This window comes from Syngnathus leptorhynchus, unplaced genomic scaffold (assembly GCF_054491065.1).
Source record: "Syngnathus leptorhynchus isolate UIUO unplaced genomic scaffold, UIUO_Slep HiC_scaffold_402, whole genome shotgun sequence".
Taxonomy (NCBI): Eukaryota; Metazoa; Chordata; class Actinopteri; order Syngnathiformes; family Syngnathidae; genus Syngnathus; species Syngnathus leptorhynchus.
Window position 1 is genome coordinate 15,001 of NW_028232353.1, and position 17,500 is coordinate 32,500.

Below are 17,500 nucleotides of genomic sequence, written 5' to 3' on the forward strand. Positions count from 1 at the left end.
GCGACCGGGGATGGGGGGCGTACGCGGGCGGGCGCCGGGAGAAGACGGCCCGTCCGGGGTCGAATCTCGGCCTGTGTTTTCGGAGCCGGCCGGGCATCACGCTCCCTCCTTGGATGGACAACATTCGTAGTTGACACTTTGTGTCATTTTATCCGAGCGGGCGGGCGCCTCGAGAGGCGGACCGTCCGGGGCGACTCTCGGCCTGTGTTTTCGGAGCCGGCCGGGCCTCACGCTCCCTCCTTGGATGGACAACATTCGTAGTTGACACTTTGTGTCATTTTATCCGAGCAGACGGGCGCCGCGAGGCGGACCGTCCGGGGCGACTCTCGGCCTGTGTTTTCGGAGCCGGCCGGGCATCACGCTCCCTCCTTGGATGGACAACATTCGTAGTTGACACTTTGTGTCATTTTATCCGAGCAGACGGGCGCCGCGAGGCGACCGTCCGGGGCGACTCTCGGCCTGTGTTTAAGGAGCCGGCCGGGCATCACGCTCCTTCCTTGGATGGACAACATTCGTAGTTGACACTTTGTGTCATTTTATCCGAGCGGGCGGGCGCCGCGAGGCGGACCGTCCGGGGCGACTCTCGGCCTGTGTTTAAGGAGCCGGCCGGGCATCACGCTCCTTCCTTGGATGGACAACATTCGCAGTTGACACTTTGTGTCATTTTATCCGAGCAGACGGGCGCCGCGAGGCGGACCGTCCGGGGCGACTCTCGGCCTGTGTTTTCGGAGCCGGCCGGGCATCACGCTCCCTCCTTGGATGGACAACATTCGTAGTTGACACTTTGTGTCATTTTATCCGAGCAGACGGGCGCCGCGAGGCGACCGTCCGGGGCGACTCTCGGCCTGTGTTTAAGGAGCCGGCCGGGCATCACGCTCCTTCCTTGGATGGACAACATTCGTAGTTGACACTTTGTGTCATTTTATCCGAGCGGGCGGGCGCCGCGAGGCGGACCGTCCGGGGCGACTCTCGGCCTGTGTTTAAGGAGCCGGCCGGGCATCACGCTCCTTCCTTGGATGGACAACATTCGCAGTTGACACTTTGTGTCATTTTATCCGAGCAGACGGGCGCCGCGAGGCGGACCGTCCGGGGCGACTCTCGGCCTGTGTTTTCGGAGCCGGCCGGGCATCACGCTCCCTCCTTGGATGGACAACATTCGTAGTTGACACTTTGTGTCATTTTATCCGAGCAGACGGGCGCCGCGAGGCGGACCGTCCGGGGCGACTCTCGGCCTGTGTTTAAGGAGCCGGCCGGGCATCACGCTCCTTCCTTGGATGGACAACATTCGCAGTTGACACTTTGTGTCATTTTGTTCGGCCTGTGTTTAAGGAGGCGGCCGTCCTCCACTCGGTCCGTGTTTAAGGAGCGACACTCGCGCTCCGGTTCGGCCTGTATTTAGGGAGGCGGCCGTCCTCCGCTTGGTCTGTGTTAAGGGCGACACTCTGTCCATGTTTGAGGAGCCTGGCCCTGACGCTCCTCTCCGGCCTGTGTTTAAGGAGGCGGCCGTCCTCCCCTTGGTCCGTGTTAAGGGCGACACTCGGTCCATGTTTGAGGAGCCTGGCCCTGACGCTCCTCTCCGGCCTGTGTTTAAGGAGGCGGCCGTCCTCCCCTTGGTCCGTGTTAAGGGCGACACTCGGTCCATGTTTGAGGAGCCTGGCCCTGACGCTCCTCTCCGGCCTGTGTTTAAGGAGGCGGCCGTCCTCCCCTTGGTCTGTGTTAAGGGCGACACTCGGTCCATGTTTGAGGAGCCTGGCCCTGACGCTCCTCTCCGGCCTGTGTTTAAGGAGGCGGCCGTCCTCCCCTTGGTCCGTGTTAAGGGCGACACTCGGTCCATGTTTGAGGAGCCTGGCCCTGACGCTCCTCTCCGGCCTGTGTTTAAGGAGGCGGCCGTCCTCCCCTTGGTCCGTGTTAAGGGCGACACTCGGTCCATGTTTGAGGAGCCTGGCCCTGACGCTCCTCTCCGGCCTGTGTTTAAGGAGGCGGCCGTCCTCCCCTTGGTCTGTGTTAAGGGCGACACTCGGTCCATGTTTGAGGAGCCTGGCCCTGACGCTCCTCTCCGGCCTGTGTTTAAGGAGGCGGCCGTCCTCCCCTTGGTCTGTGTTAAGGGCGAAACTCTGTCCATGTTTGAGGAGCCTGGCCCTGACGCTCCTCTCCGGCCTGTGTTTAAGGAGGCGGCCGTCCTCCCCTTGGTCTGTGTTAAGGGCGACACTCGGTCCGTGTTTAAGGAGCGGCCCTCGCGCTCCGGTTCGGCCTGTATTTAGGGAGGCGGCCGTCCTCCGCTTGGTCTGTGTTAAGGGCGACACTCGGTCCGTGTTTAAGGAGCCGGCCCTGACGCTCCTCTTCGGCCTGTGTTTAAGGAGCCGGCCGTCCTCCACTTCCTTCCATGCACCACCACATTCGCAGTTGACACTTTGCCATTTTTTCAGAGAGGTGACACTTAGTCGTTTTTTCGAAAGTTGACACTTAGTCGTTTTTTCGAAAGTTGACACTTTGCCGTTTTTTCAGAGAGGCGACACTTAGTCGTTTTTTCGAAAGTCGACACTTAGCCGTTTTTTTGGAAAGTTGACACTTAGTCGTTTTTTCGAAAGTTGACACTTAGTCGTTTTTTCGCCACAATTGGCTCTGAGCTCCAGGGGGAGAGCCTGGTTTTGCCTTATTTCAGGCCGGCTGGGGAACCGGCGCGGGTCGGATGCACGAGCCCGGCAGAGCCGTGGGCACTTAGAAAATTTTCGCCGATTAAGCTGGGACCTCCAGGCGGAGACCGGCATTCCTCGTCCTCGGGGTTCGACCCAGGAACCGGCGCTGGGCAGACGCCGTAGCCACGCAGAGCCGTGGGCACTTAGAAAATATTCGCCAAGTTGGCTCTGAGCTCCAGGCGGAGAGGCTGGTTTTGCCTTATTTCAGGCCGGCTGGGGAACCGGCGCGGGTCGGATGCACGAGCCCGCAGAGCCGTGGGCACTTTGCCATTTTCTCAGAGTCGACACTTAGTCGTTTTTTCAGAGAGGCGACACTCTGTCGTTTTTTCGAAAGTTGACACTTTGCCGTTTTTTCAGAGAGGCGACACTTAGCCGTTTTTTCGAAAGTTGACACTTAGCCGTTTTTTCGAAAGTCGACACTTAGCCGTTTTTTCAGAGATGTGACACTTTGCCGTTTTTTCGAAAGTCGACACTTAGCCGTTTTTTCAGAGATGTGACACTTAGAAACTTTTTGCCAAGTTGGCTGTGAGCTCCAGGAGGAGACCGTTATTTTTCGTCATTCGAGGCCGACTGCGGAACCGGCGCTGGGCGGACGCCAAAGCTCGGCAGGGCCGTGGGCACTTAGAAACTTTTTGCCAAGTTGGCTGTGAGCTCCAGGAGGAGACCGTTATTTTTCGTCATTCGAGGCCGACTGCGGAACCGGCGCTGAGCGGACGCCAAAGCTCGGCAGGGCCGTGGGCACTTAGAAACTTTTTGCCAAGTTGGCTGTGAGCTCCAGGAGGAGACCGTTATTTTTCGTCATTCGAGGCCGACTGCGGAACCGGCGCTGGGCGGACGCCAAAGCTCGGCAGGGCCGTGGGCACTTAGAAACTTTTTGCCAAGTTGGCTGTGAGCTCCAGGAGGAGACCGTCATTTTTCGTCATTCGAGGCCGACTGCGGCACCGGCGCTGAGCGGACGCCAAAGCTCGGCAGGGCCGTGGGCACTTAGAAACTTTTTGCCAAGTTGGCTGTGAGCTCCAGGAGGAGACCGTTATTTTTCGTCATTCGAGGCCGACTGCGGAACCGGCGCTGGGCGGACGCCAAAGCTCGGCAGGGCCGTGGGCACTTAGAAACTTTTTGCCAAGTTGGCTGTGAGCTCCAGGAGGAGACCGTCATTTTTCGTCATTCGAGGCCGACTGCGGAACCGGCGCTGAGCGGACGCCAAAGCTCGGCAGGGCCGTGGGCACTTAGAAACTTTTTGCCAAGTTGGCTGTGAGCTCCAGGAGGAGACCGTTATTTTTCGTCATTCGAGGCCGACTGCGGAACCGGCGCTGGGCGGACGCCAAAGCTCGGCAGGGCCGTGGGCACTTAGAAACTTTTTGCCAAGTTGGCTGTGAGCTCCAGGAGGAGACCGTTATTTTTCGTCATTCGAGGCCGACTGCGGAACCGGCGCTGGGCGGACGCCAAAGCTCGGCAGGGCCGTGGGCACTTAGAAACTTTTTGCCAAGTTGGCTGTGAGCTCCAGGAGGAGACCGTTATTTTTCGTCATTCGAGGCCGACTGCGGAACCGGCGCTGGGCGGACGCCAAAGCTCGGCAGGGCCGTGGGCACTTAGAAACTTTTTGCCAAGTTGGCTGTGAGCTCCAGGAGGAGACCGTCATTTTTCGTCATTCGAGGCCGACTGCGGCACCGGCGCTGAGCGGACGCCAAAGCTCGGCAGGGCCGTGGGCACTTAGAAACTTTTTGCCAAGTTGGCTGTGAGCTCCAGGAGGAGACCGTTATTTTTCGTCATTCGAGGCCGACTGCGGAACCGGCGCTGGGCGGACGCCAAAGCTCGGCAGGGCCGTGGGCACTTAGAAACTTTTTGCCAAGTTGGCTGTGAGCTCCAGGAGGAGACCGTCATTTTTCGTCATTCGAGGCCGACTGCGGAACCGGCGCTGAGCGGACGCCAAAGCTCGGCAGGGCCGTGGGCACTTAGAAACTTTTTGCCAAGTTGGCTGTGAGCTCCAGGAGGAGACCGTTATTTTTCGTCATTCGAGGCCGACTGCGGAACCGGCGCTGGGCGGACGCCAAAGCTCGGCAGGGCCGTGGGCACTTAGAAACTTTTTGCCAAGTTGGCTGTGAGCTCCAGGAGGAGACCGTTATTTTTCGTCATTCGAGGCCGACTGCGGAACCGGCGCTGGGCGGACGCCAAAGCTCGGCAGGGCCGTGGGCACTTAGAAACTTTTTGCCAAGTTGGCTGTGAGCTCCAGGAGGAGACCGTTATTTTTCGTCATTCGAGGCCGACTGCGGAACCGGCGCTGGGCGGACGCCAAAGCTCGGCAGGGCCGTGGGCACTTAGAAACTTTTTGCCAAGTTGGCTGTGAGCTCCAGGAGGAGACCGTCATTTTTCGTCATTCGAGGCCGACTGCGGCACCGGCGCTGAGCGGACGCCAAAGCTCGGCAGGGCCGTGGGCACTTAGAAACTTTTTGCCAAGTTGGCTGTGAGCTCCAGGAGGAGACCGTTATTTTTCGTCATTCGAGGCCGACTGCGGAACCGGCGCTGGGCGGACGCCAAAGCTCGGCAGGGCCGTGGGCACTTAGAAACTTTTTGCCAAGTTGGCTGTGAGCTCCAGGAGGAGACCGTCATTTTTCGTCATTCGAGGCCGACTGCGGAACCGGCGCTGAGCGGACGCCAAAGCTCGGCAGGGCCGTGGGCACTTAGAAACTTTTTGCCAAGTTGGCTGTGAGCTCCAGGAGGAGACCGTTATTTTTCGTCATTCGAGGCCGACTGCGGAACCGGCGCTGGGCGGACGCCAAAGCTCGGCAGGGCCGTGGGCACTTAGAAACTTTTTGCCAAGTTGGCTGTGAGCTCCAGGAGGAGACCGTTATTTTTCGTCATTCGAGGCCGACTGCGGAACCGGCGCTGGGCGGACGCCAAAGCTCGGCAGGGCCGTGGGCACTTAGAAACTTTTTGCCAAGTTGGCTGTGAGCTCCAGGAGGAGACCGTTATTTTTCGTCATTCGAGGCCGACTGCGGAACCGGCGCTGGGCGGACGCCAAAGCTCGGCAGGGCCGTGGGCACTTAGAAACTTTTTGCCAAGTTGGCTGTGAGCTCCAGGAGGAGACCGTCATTTTTCGTCATTCGAGGCCGACTGCGGCACCGGCGCTGAGCGGACGCCAAAGCTCGGCAGGGCCGTGGGCACTTAGAAACTTTTTGCCAAGTTGGCTGTGAGCTCCAGGAGGAGACCGTTATTTTTCGTCATTCGAGGCCGACTGCGGAACCGGCGCTGGGCGGACGCCAAAGCTCGGCAGGGCCGTGGGCACTTAGAAACTTTTTGCCAAGTTGGCTGTGAGCTCCAGGAGGAGACCGTCATTTTTCGTCATTCGAGGCCGACTGCGGCACCGGCGCTGAGCGGACGCCAAAGCTCGGCAGGGCCGTGGGCACTTAGAAACTTTTTGCCAAGTTGGCTGTGAGCTCCAGGAGGAGACCGTTATTTTTCGTCATTCGAGGCCGACTGCGGAACCGGCGCTGGGCGGACGCCAAAGCTCGGCAGGGCCGTGGGCACTTAGAAACTTTTTGCCAAGTTGGCTGTGAGCTCCAGGAGGAGACCGTCATTTTTCGTCATTCGAGGCCGACTGCGGCACCGGCGCTGAGCGGACGCCAAAGCTCGGCAGGGCCGTGGGCACTTAGAAACTTTTTGCCAAGTTGGCTGTGAGCTCCAGGAGGAGACCGTTATTTTTCGTCATTCGAGGCCGACTGCGGAACCGGCGCTGGGCGGACGCCAAAGCTCGGCAGGGCCGTGGGCACTTAGAAACTTTTTGCCAAGTTGGCTGTGAGCTCCAGGAGGAGACCGTCATTTTTCGTCATTCGAGGCCGACTGCGGCACCGGCGCTGAGCGGACGCCAAAGCTCGGCAGGGCCGTGGGCACTTTGCCACTTTTTCGCCACAATTGGCTGTGAGCTCCAGGAGGAGACCGTTATTTTTCGTCATTCTAGGCCGGTTGCAGAACCGGCGCGGCTCGGATGCACGAGCCCGCAGAGCCGTGGGCACTTAGAAAAATTTCAGAGAGGCGACACTTTGCCATTTTTTCAGAGAGGTGACACTTAGTCGTTTTTTCGAAAGTTGACACTTAGCCGTTTTTTCGAAAGTTGACACTTAGTCGTTTTTTCGAAAGTTGACACTTAGTCGTTTTTTCGCCAAAGTGCCCACCTCCAGCGCGTGCCACGGCGCTTTCCAGGTCTTCTATCCGACCTTGTGCTGTCGAGGACGGCGTGTCCGACGCCGTGGGGAGACCAGCACCATCTCCTCCATACTCGTAAACGAGGTGCTTTGGAAAACGGGGGGAAAGTCGATGAGTACACTGACTACTGGGACCATTTCATTGTACTCTGGCGCACCTGAAGACCAAAAAAGGTACTGCACCTTAGCCCGGGTACCTCACCCCCTGGTACCTCGAGGTGAGCTCCAGGGAGAGAGGCTGATTTTTTGCTTTTTGAGGCCGACCACCGAACCGGCGCGGGGCGGACTCACAAGCCCCGCAGAGCCGTGGGCACTTAGTCGTTTTTTCGAAAGTTGACACTTAGTCGTTTTTTCGCCGATTTTGCTGGGACCTCCAGGCGAGGACCGGCGTTTTTCGTCTTCCGGGTCCGACCCGGGAACCAGCGCCGAGCGGACACATTCGCTCGCTAGTGCCGTTGGCACTTAGAAAATTTTTCGTTTGTCATGAGCTCCGGGCGGAGACCGGCGTTTTTCGTCTTCCGGGTCCGACCCGGGAACCAGCGCCGAGCGGACACATTCGCTCGCAAGTGCCGTTGGCACTTAGAAAATTTTTCGTTTGTCATGAGCTCCGGGCGGAGAGCGGCGTTTTTCGTCTTCCGGGTTCGACCCGGGAACCAGCGCCGAGCGGACACATTCGCTCGCTAGTGCCGTTGGCACTTAGAAAATGTTTCGTTTGTCATGAGCTCCGGGCGGAGAGCGGCGTTTTTCGTCTTCCGGGTTCGACCCGGGAACCAGCGCCGAGCGGACACATTCGCTCGCTAGTGCCGTTGGCACTTAGAAAATTTTTCGTTTGTCATGAGCTCCGGGCGGAGAGCGGCGTTTTTCGTCTTCCGGGTTCGACCCGGGAACCAGCGCCGAGCGGACACATTCGCTCGCTAGTGCCGTTGGCACTTAGAAAATTTTTCGTTTGTCATGAGCTCCGGGCGGAGAGCGGCGTTTTTCGTCTTCCGGGTTCGACCCGGGAACCAGCGCCGAGCGGACACATTCGCTCGCTAGTGCCGTTGGCACTTAGAAAATTTTTCGTTTGTCATGAGCTCCGGGCGGAGACCGGCATTTTTCGTCATTCGAGGCCGACGGGGGAACCAGCCGGAGCGGACACGTTTGCTCGGAAGAGCCGTTGGCACTTAGAAAAAATTCCGTGTCTCGTGAGCTCCAGGGGGGACAGGCTGGTTTTATTCATCCGTAGCCGACATGGGAACCAGCGCGGAGCGGATTGGTGTTGCGCTGCCATATACCTCATCTCTCTCAAGAGTCCCCCCCTTATACGTGCCGATGGTGTTTTGGAAAACGGGGGGTAACTGGATGAGTACACTGACTAGTGGGACCAAGTACACTAATAGCCCCTGGTACCTAAAATGGAAGTATAGAGGCCGACTTTCGGGCAAGATCACGCCGGGTTAGGCTTCCAGGACCTCGGCTAAGCAATTTTAACGGGTTGCCCGGTTCTTTTTTGAACCAGCCCGGTTCTTTTTTTTTATCCAGCCCGGTTCTTTTTACACTTCCAGCTGGAGCTCGGGAGCGGCTTTTTGCACAAGATCACGCCGTGTTAGGCTTCCAGGACCTCAGCTAAGCAATTTTAACGGGTCGCCCGGTTCTTTTTTGATCCAGCCCGGTTCTTTTTTTTATCCAGCCTGGTTCTTTTTACACTTCCAGCTGGAGCTCGGGAGCGGCTTTTTGCACAAGAACACGCCGTGTTAGGCTTCCAGGACCTCGGCTAAGCAATTTTAACGGGTCGCCCGGTTCTTTTTTGATCCAGCCCGGTTCTTTTTTTTATCCAGCCTGGTTCTTTTTACACTTCCAGCTGGAGCTCGGGAGCGGCTTTTTGCACAAGAACACGCCGTGTTAGGCTTCCAGGACCTCGGCTAAGCAATTTTAACGGGTCGCCCGGTTCTTTTTTGATCCAGCCCGGTTCTTTTTTTTATCCAGCCTGGTTCTTTTTACACTTCCAGCTGGAGCTCGGGAGCGGCTTTTTGCACAAGATCACGCCGTGTTAGGCTTCCAGGACCTCGGCTAAGCAATTTTAACGGGTCGCCCGGTTCTTTTTTGATCCAGCCCGGTTCTTTTTTTTATCCAGCCTGGTTCTTTTTACACTTCCAGCTGGAGCTCGGGAGCGGCTTTTTGCACAAGATCACGCCGTGTTAGGCTTCCAGGACCTCGGCTAAGCAATTTTAACGGGTCGCCCGGTTCTTTTTTTTTATCCAGCCCGGTTCTTTTTTTATCCAGCCCGGTTCTTTTTACACTTCCAGCTGGAGCTCGGGAGCGGCTTTTTGCACAAGATCACGCCGTGTTAGGCTTCCAGGACCTCGGCTAAGCAATTTTAACGGGTTGCCCGGTTCTTTTTTGAACCAGCCCGGTTCTTTTTTTTATCCAGCCTGGTTCTTTTTACACTTCCAGCTGGAGCTCGGGAGCGGCTTTTTGCACAAGAACACGCCGTGTTAGGCTTCCAGGACCTCGGCTAAGCAATTTTAACGGGTCGCCCGGTTCTTTTTTGATCCAGCCCGGTTCTTTTTTTTATCCAGCCTGGTTCTTTTTACACTTCCAGCTGGAGCTCGGGAGCGGCTTTTTGCACAAGAACACGCCGTGTTAGGCTTCCAGGACCTCGGCTAAGCAATTTTAACGGGTTGCCCGGTTCTTTTTTGAACCAGCCCGGTTCTTTTTTTTATCCAGCCTGGTTCTTTTTACACTTCCAGCTGGAGCTCGGGAGCGGCTTTTTGCACAAGAACACGCCGTGTTAGGCTTCCAGGACCTCGGCTAAGCAATTTTAACGGGTCGCCCGGTTCTTTTTTGATCCAGCCCGGTTCTTTTTTTTATCCAGCCTGGTTCTTTTTACACTTCCAGCTGGAGCTCGGGAGCGGCTTTTTGCACAAGATCACGCCGTGTTAGGCTTCCAGGACCTCGGCTAAGCAATTTTAACGGGTCGCCCGGTTCTTTTTTTTATCCAGCCCGGTTCTTTTTTTATCCAGCCCGGTTCTTTTTACACTTCCAGCTGGAGCTCGGGAGCGGCTTTTTGCACAAGATCACGCCGTGTTAGGCTTCCAGGACCTCGGCTAAGCAATTTTAACGGGTCGCCCGGTTCTTTTTTGATCCAGCCCGGTTCTTTTTTTTATCCAGCCTGGTTCTTTTTACACTTCCAGCTGGAGCTCGGGAGCGGCTTTTTGCACAAGAACACGCCGTGTTAGGCTTCCAGGACCTCGGCTAAGCAATTTTAACGGGTCGCCCGGTTCTTTTTTTTATCCAGCCCGGTTCTTTTTTTATCCAGCCCGGTTCTTTTTACACTTCCAGCTGGAGCTCGGGAGCGGCTTTTTGCACAAGATCACGCCGTGTTAGGCTTCCAGGACCTCGGCTAAGCAATTTTAACGGGTCGCCCGGTTCTTTTTTGATCCAGCCCGGTTCTTTTTTTTATCCAGCCTGGTTCTTTTTACACTTCCAGCTGGAGCTCGGGAGCGGCTTTTTGCACAAGAACACGCCGTGTTAGGCTTCCAGGACCTCGGCTAAGCAATTTTAACGGGTCGCCCGGTTCTTTTTTTTATCCAGCCCGGTTCTTTTTTTATCCAGCCCGGTTCTTTTTACACTTCCAGCTGGAGCTCGGGAGCGGCTTTTTGCACAAGATCACGCCGTGTTAGGCTTCCAGGACCTCGGCTAAGCAATTTTAACGGGTCGCCCGGTTCTTTTTTGATCCAGCCCGGTTCTTTTTTTTATCCAGCCCGGTTCTTTTTACACTTCCAGCTGGAGCTTGGGAGCGGCTTTTTGCACAAGAACACGCCGTGTTAGGCTTCCAGGACCTCGGCTAAGCAATTTTAACGGGTCGCCCGGTTCTTTTTTGATCCAGCCCGGTTCTTTTTTTATCCAGCCCGGTTCTTTTTACACTTCCAGCTGGAGCTCGGGAGCGGCTTTTTGCACAAGATCACGCCGGGTTAGGCTTCCAGGACCTCGGCTAAGCAATTTTAACGGGTCGCCCGGTTCTTTTTTGATCCAGCCCGGTTCTTTTTTTATCCAGCCCGGTTCTTTTTACACTTCCAGCTGGAGCTCGGGAGCGGTTTTTTGCACAAGATCACGCCGTGTTAGGCTTCCAGGACCTCGGCTAAGCAATTTTAACGGGTCGCCCGGTTCTTTTTTGATCCAGCCCGGTTCTTTTTTTTATCCAGCCCGGTTCTTTTCACACTTCCAGCTGGAGCTCGGCAGCGGCTATTTGCACAAGATCACGCCGGGTTAGGCTTCCAGGACCTCGGCTAAGCAATTTTAACGGGTCGCCCGGTTCTTTTTTGATCCAGCCCGGTTCTTTTTTTATCCAGCCCGGTTCTTTTTACACTTCCAGCTGGAGCTCGGGAGCGGCTTTTTGCACAAGATCACGCCGTGTTAGGCTTCCAGGACCTCGGCTAAGCAATTTTAACGGGTCGCCCGGTTCTTTTTTGATCCAGCCCGGTTCTTTTTTTATCCAGCCCGGTTCTTTTTACACTTCCAGCTGGAGCTCGGGAGCGGTTTTTTGCACAAGATCACGCCGTGTTAGGCTTCCAGGACCTCGGCTAAGCAATTTTAACGGGCCGCCCGGTTCTTTTTTGATCCAGCCCGGTTCTTTTTTGATCCAGCCCGGTTCTTTTTCCACTTCCAGCTGGAGCTCAGCAGCGGCTTTTTGCACAAGATCACGCCGGGTTAGGCTTCCAGGACCTCGGCTAAGCAATTTTAACGGGTCGCCCGGTTCTTTTTTGATCCAGCCCGGTTCTTTTTTTATCCAGCCCGGTTCTTTTTACACTTCCAGCTGGAGCTCGGGAGCGGTTTTTTGCACAAGATCACGCCGTGTTAGGCTTCCAGGACCTCGGCTAAGCAATTTTAACGGGCCGCCCGGTTCTTTTTTGATCCAGCCCGGTTCTTTTTTGATCCAGCCCGGTTCTTTTTCCACTTCCAGCTGGAGCTCAGCAGCGGCTTTTTGCACAAGATCACGCCGGGTTAGGCTTCCAGGACCTCGGCTAAGCACTTCTAACGGGTCGCCCGGTTCTTTTTTTGAACCAGCCCGGTTCTTTTTACACTTCCAGCTGGAGCTCAGCAGCGGCTTTTTGCACAAGATCACGCCGGGTTAGGGTTCCAGGACCTCGGCTAAGCAATTTTAACGGGCCGCCCGGTTCTTTTTTTGATCCAGCCCGGTTCTTTTTACACTTCCAGCTGGAGCTCAGCAGCGGCTTTTTGCACAAGATCACGCCGGGTTAGGCTTCCAGGACCTCGCCTAAGCACTTCTAACGGGCCCTGGTCCACCCCTGCCAGCGCATTTCAAAACTTGGCATTAATTTCGACCTAAGAGACGAAGTCTGATTTTTTTCTACCACTTGGGCGGCCTTTTTGCACCCAGAACACCCGCACCGGCACCATAAATTCGAAGGGTGCCGAGTGCGTCGGCGCAGATTCTGCGACGGAGTGACACTTCCCTCTTGTGGACATTCGGCGGTAGGTGAAATGCGCACTCGGTCTTCTCTTTTCTTTTCCTTCCAGTGAAACTTTGGCAACATTCTGCGAGCTGCTGGCTTCCAGAACCTCGGCCAAGCAGGTGGAGGATTTTTTTCCACTTCCAGCTGGAGGTGAGGAGGGACTTTTTGGGCAAGATCACGCCGACTTAGCAAGCAAGGTGGAAGTGCCAGCATGCTCCGTGGCTGGAAGTGTGGATGTGCCAGCACCCTCCCTGCCTATGGAAGTGTGGAGCTCCAGCACCCTCCCTGCCTATGGAAGTGTGGAGCTCCAGCACCCTCCCTGCCTATGGAAGTGTGGAGCTCCAGCACCCTCCCTGCCTATGGAAGTGTGGAGCTCCAGCACCCTCCCTGCCTATGGAAGTGTGGAGCTCCAGCACCCTCCCTGCCTATGGAAGTGTGGAGCTCCAGCACCCTCCCTGCCTATGGAAGTGTGGAGCTCCAGCACCCTCCCTGCCTATGGAAGTGTGGAGCTCCAGCACCCTCCCTGCCTATGGAAGTGTGGAGCTCCAGCACCCTCCCTGCCTATGGAAGTGTGGAGCTCCAGCACCCTCCCTGCCTATGGAAGTGTGGAGCTCCAGCACCCTCCCTGCCTATGGAAGTGTGGAGCTCCAGCACCCTCCCTGCCTATGGAAGTGTGGAGCTCCAGCACCCTCCCTGCCTATGGAAGTGTGGAGCTCCAGCACCCTCCCTGCCTATGGAAGTGTGGAGCTCCAGCACCCTCCCTGCCTATGGAAGTGTGGAGCTCCAGCACCCTCCCTGCCTATGGAAGTGTGGAGCTCCAGCACCCTCCCTGCCTATGGAAGTGTGGAGCTCCAGCACCCTCCCTGCCTATGGAAGTGTGGAGCTCCAGCACCCTCCCTGCCTATGGAAGTGTGGAGCTCCAGCACCCTCCCTGCCTATGGAAGTGTGGAGCTCCAGCACCCTCCCTGCCTATGGAAGTGTGGAGCTCCAGCACCCTCCCTGCCTATGGAAGTGTGGAGCTCCAGCACCCTCCCTGCCTATGGAAGTGTGGAGCTCCAGCACCCTCCCTGCCTATGGAAGTGTGGAGCTCCAGCACCCTCCCTGCCTATGGAAGTGTGGAGCTCCAGCACCCTCCCTGCCTATGGAAGTGTGGAGCTCCAGCACCCTCCCTGCCTATGGAAGTGTGGAGCTCCAGCACCCTCCCTGCCTATGGAAGTGTGGAGCTCCAGCACCCTCCCTGCCTATGGAAGTGTGGAGCTCCAGCACCCTCCCTGCCTATGGAAGTGTGGAGCTCCAGCACCCTCCCTGCCTATGGAAGTGTGGAGCTCCAGCACCCTCCCTGCCTATGGAAGTGTGGAGCTCCAGCACCCTCCCTGCCTATGGAAGTGTGGAGCTCCAGCACCCTCCCTGCCTATGGAAGTGTGGAGCTCCAGCACCCTCCCTGCCTATGGAAGTGTGGAGCTCCAGCACCCTCCCTGCCTATGGAAGTGTGGAGCTCCAGCACCCTCCCTGCCTATGGAAGTGTGGAGCTCCAGCACCCTCCCTGCCTATGGAAGTGTGGAGCTCCAGCACCCTCCCTGCCTATGGAAGTGTGGAGCTCCAGCACCCTCCCTGCCTATGGAAGTGTGGAGCTCCAGCACCCTCCCTGCCTATGGAAGTGTGGAGCTCCAGCACCCTCCCTGCCTATGGAAGTGTGGAGCTCCAGCACCCTCCCTGCCTATGGAAGTGTGGAGCTCCAGCACCCTCCCTGCCTATGGAAGTGTGGAGCTCCAGCACCCTCCCTGCCTATGGAAGTGTGGAGCTCCAGCACCCTCCCTGCCTATGGAAGTGTGGAGCTCCAGCACCCTCCCTGCCTATGGAAGTGTGGAGCTCCAGCACCCTCCCTGCCTATGGAAGTGTGGAGCTCCAGCACCCTCCCTGCCTATGGAAGTGTGGAGCTCCAGCACCCTCCCTGCCTATGGAAGTGTGGAGCTCCAGCACCCTCCCTGCCTATGGAAGTGTGGAGCTCCAGCACCCTCCCTGCCTATGGAAGTGTGGAGCTCCAGCACCCTCCCTGCCTATGGAAGTGTGGAGCTCCAGCACCCTCCCTGCCTATGGAAGTGTGGAGCTCCAGCACCCTCCCTGCCTATGGAAGTGTGGAGCTCCAGCACCCTCCCTGCCTATGGAAGTGTGGAGCTCCAGCACCCTCCCTGCCTATGGAAGTGTGGAGCTCCAGCACCCTCCCTGCCTATGGAAGTGTGGAGCTCCAGCACCCTCCCTGCCTATGGAAGTGTGGAGCTCCAGCACCCTCCCTGCCTATGGAAGTGTGGAGCTCCAGCACCCTCCGTGCCTATGGAAGTGTGGAGCTCCAGCACCCTCCCTGCCTATGGAAGTGTGGCGCTCCAGCACCCTCCGTGCCTGGAGCTATGGAAGTATGGAGCTCCAGCACCCTCCGTGCCTATGGAAGTGTGGAGCTCCAGCACCCTCCGTGCCTGGAGCTATGGAAGTGTGGAGCTCCAGCACCCTCCGTGCCTAGGGAAGTGTGGAGCTCCAGCACCCTCCGTGCCTATGGAAGAGCCACCTCCGCGGGCATGCTGCTCAACCACGCCGGCCCAGAGTTCCAGCCGCTCGGCTACACTCTCTCACAAGCCCCGCCTGGAGCTCCCCAGCCCGCCCCTGGTACCTCAACTACCGAGGCCAGCCGCTCGACCAGGCCGGCCCAGAGTTCCAGCCGCTCGGATAAGCTCTGTCACTCTCCCGCTAAGCAGCCACCGGTAACGGGGAAATGTCGCCGCCTTGTGGACACGCCGTTGTAAATGAATGGGCTTTCGCACTTAGTGCAATTTTCGCCAGCTCCGTGGCTGCAAGTATGGAGCTATGGAGCTATGGAGCCACCAGACAGGCTGGAGCTCTGGAGCTATGGAAGTATGGAGCTCTGGAGCTATGGAGCTATGGAGCTATGGAGCTCTGGGGCTATGGAGCTATGGAGCTATGGAGCTCTGGAGCTCTGGTGCTATGGAGCTATGGCGCTCTGGAAGTATGGAGCTATGGAGCTATGGAGCTATGGAGCTATGGAAGTCTGGAGCTATGGAAGTATGGAGCTATGGAAGTATGGAGCTATGGAGCTATGGAGCTATGGAGCTATGGAGCTATGGAGCCACCAGCCAGCACCCTCCGTGGCTGGATCAATGGAAGTGTTTTAGGTACCAGGCAGCCAAAGGGCCGAGGCCTCACGCTCGACCACGCCGGCGCAGAGTTCCAGCCGCTCGGATAAGCTCTGTCACTCACCCGCCGCGCAGCCACCGGTAACGGGGAAATGTCGCCGCCTTGTGGACACGCCGTTGTAAATGAATGGGCTTTCGCACTTAGTGCAATTTTCGCCAACTCTCTGACTGGAGCTATGGAAGTATGGAGCTATGGAGCCACCAGCCACCCAGGCTGGAGCTATGGAGCTCTGGAGCTATGGAGCTCTGGTGCTATGGAAGTATGGAGCTATGGAGCTATGGAAGTATGGCGCTATGGAGCTATGGAGCTCTGGAAGTATGGAGCTATGGAGCTCTGGAGGTATGGAGCTATGGAGCCCTGGAGCCCTGGAGCTATGGAGCCCTGGAGCCCTGGAGCTATGGAGCCCTGGAGCTATGGAGCTATGGAGCCCTGGAGCTATGGAGCCCTGGAGCTATGGAGCTATGGAGCTCTGGTGCTATGGAGCTATGGAGCTCTGGTGCTATGGAGCTATGGAGCTCTGGTGCTATGGAGCTATGGAGCTCTGGTGCTATGGAGCTATGGAGCTCTGGTGCTATGGAGCTCTGGAGCTCTGGTGCTATGGAGCTATGGAGCTCTGGTGCTATGGAGCTCTGGAGCTCTGGTGCTATGGAGCTCTGGAGCTCTGGTGCTATGGAGCTATGGAGCTCTGGTGCTATGGAGCTATGGAGCTCTGGTGCTATGGAGCTATGGAGCTCTGGTGCTATGGAGCTATGGAGCTATGGAGCCACCAGCCAGCACCCTCCGTGGCTGGATCAATGGAAGTGTTTTAGGTACCAGGCAGCCAAAGGGCCGGGGCCTCACGCTCGACCACGCCGGCGCAGAGTTCCAGCCGCTCGGATAAGCTCTGTCACTCACCCGCCGCGCAGCCACCGGTAACGGGGAAATGTCGCCGCCTGGCGGACACGCCGTTGTAAATGAATGGGCTTTCGCACTTAGTGCAATTTTAGCCAACTCCGTGGCTGCAAGTATGGAAGTATGGAGCTATGGAGCCACCAGCCAGCACCCTCCGCGGCTGGAGCTATGGAAGTATGGAGCTATGGAGCTATGGAGCTCTGGAAGTATGGAGCTATGGAGCTCTGGAGGTATGGAGCTATGGAGCCCTGGAGCCCTGGAGCTATGGAGCCCTGGAGCTATGGAGCTATGGAGCCCTGGAGCTATGGAGCCCTGGAGCTATGGAGCTATGGAGCTCTGGTGCTATGGAGCTATGGAGCTCTGGTGCTATGGAGCTATGGAGCTCTGGTGCTATGGAGCTATGGAGCTCTGGTGCTATGGAGCTATGGAGCTCTGGTGCTATGGAGCTATGGAGCTCTGGTGCTATGGAGCTATGGAGCTCTGGTGCTATGGAGCTATGGAGCTCTGGTGCTATGGAGCTATGGAGCTCTGGTGCTATGGAGCTATGGAGCTCTGGTGCTATGGAGCTATGGAGCTATGGAGCTCTGGTGCTATGGAGCTATGGAGCTCTGGTGCTATGGAGCTATGGAGCTCTGGTGCTATGGAGCTATGGAGCTCTGGTGCTATGGAGCTCTGGTGCTATGGAGCTCTGGTGGTGCTATGGAGCTATGGAGCTCTGGTGCTATGGAGCTCTGGAGCTCTGGAGGTATGGAGCTATGGAGCTATGGAGCCACCAGCCAGCACCCTCCGTGGCTGGATCAATGGAAGTGTTTTAGGTACCAGGCAGCCAAAGGGCCGAGGCCTCACGCTCGACCACGCCGGCGCAGAGTTCCAGCCGCTCGGATAAGCTCTGTCACTCACCCGCCGCGCAGCCACCGGTAACGGGGAAATGTCGCCGCCTTGTGGACACGCCGTTGTAAATGAATGGGCTTTCGCACTTAGTGCAATTTTAGCACACTCTCTGACTGGAGCTATGGAAGTATGGAGCTATGGAGCCACCAGCCACCCAGGCTGG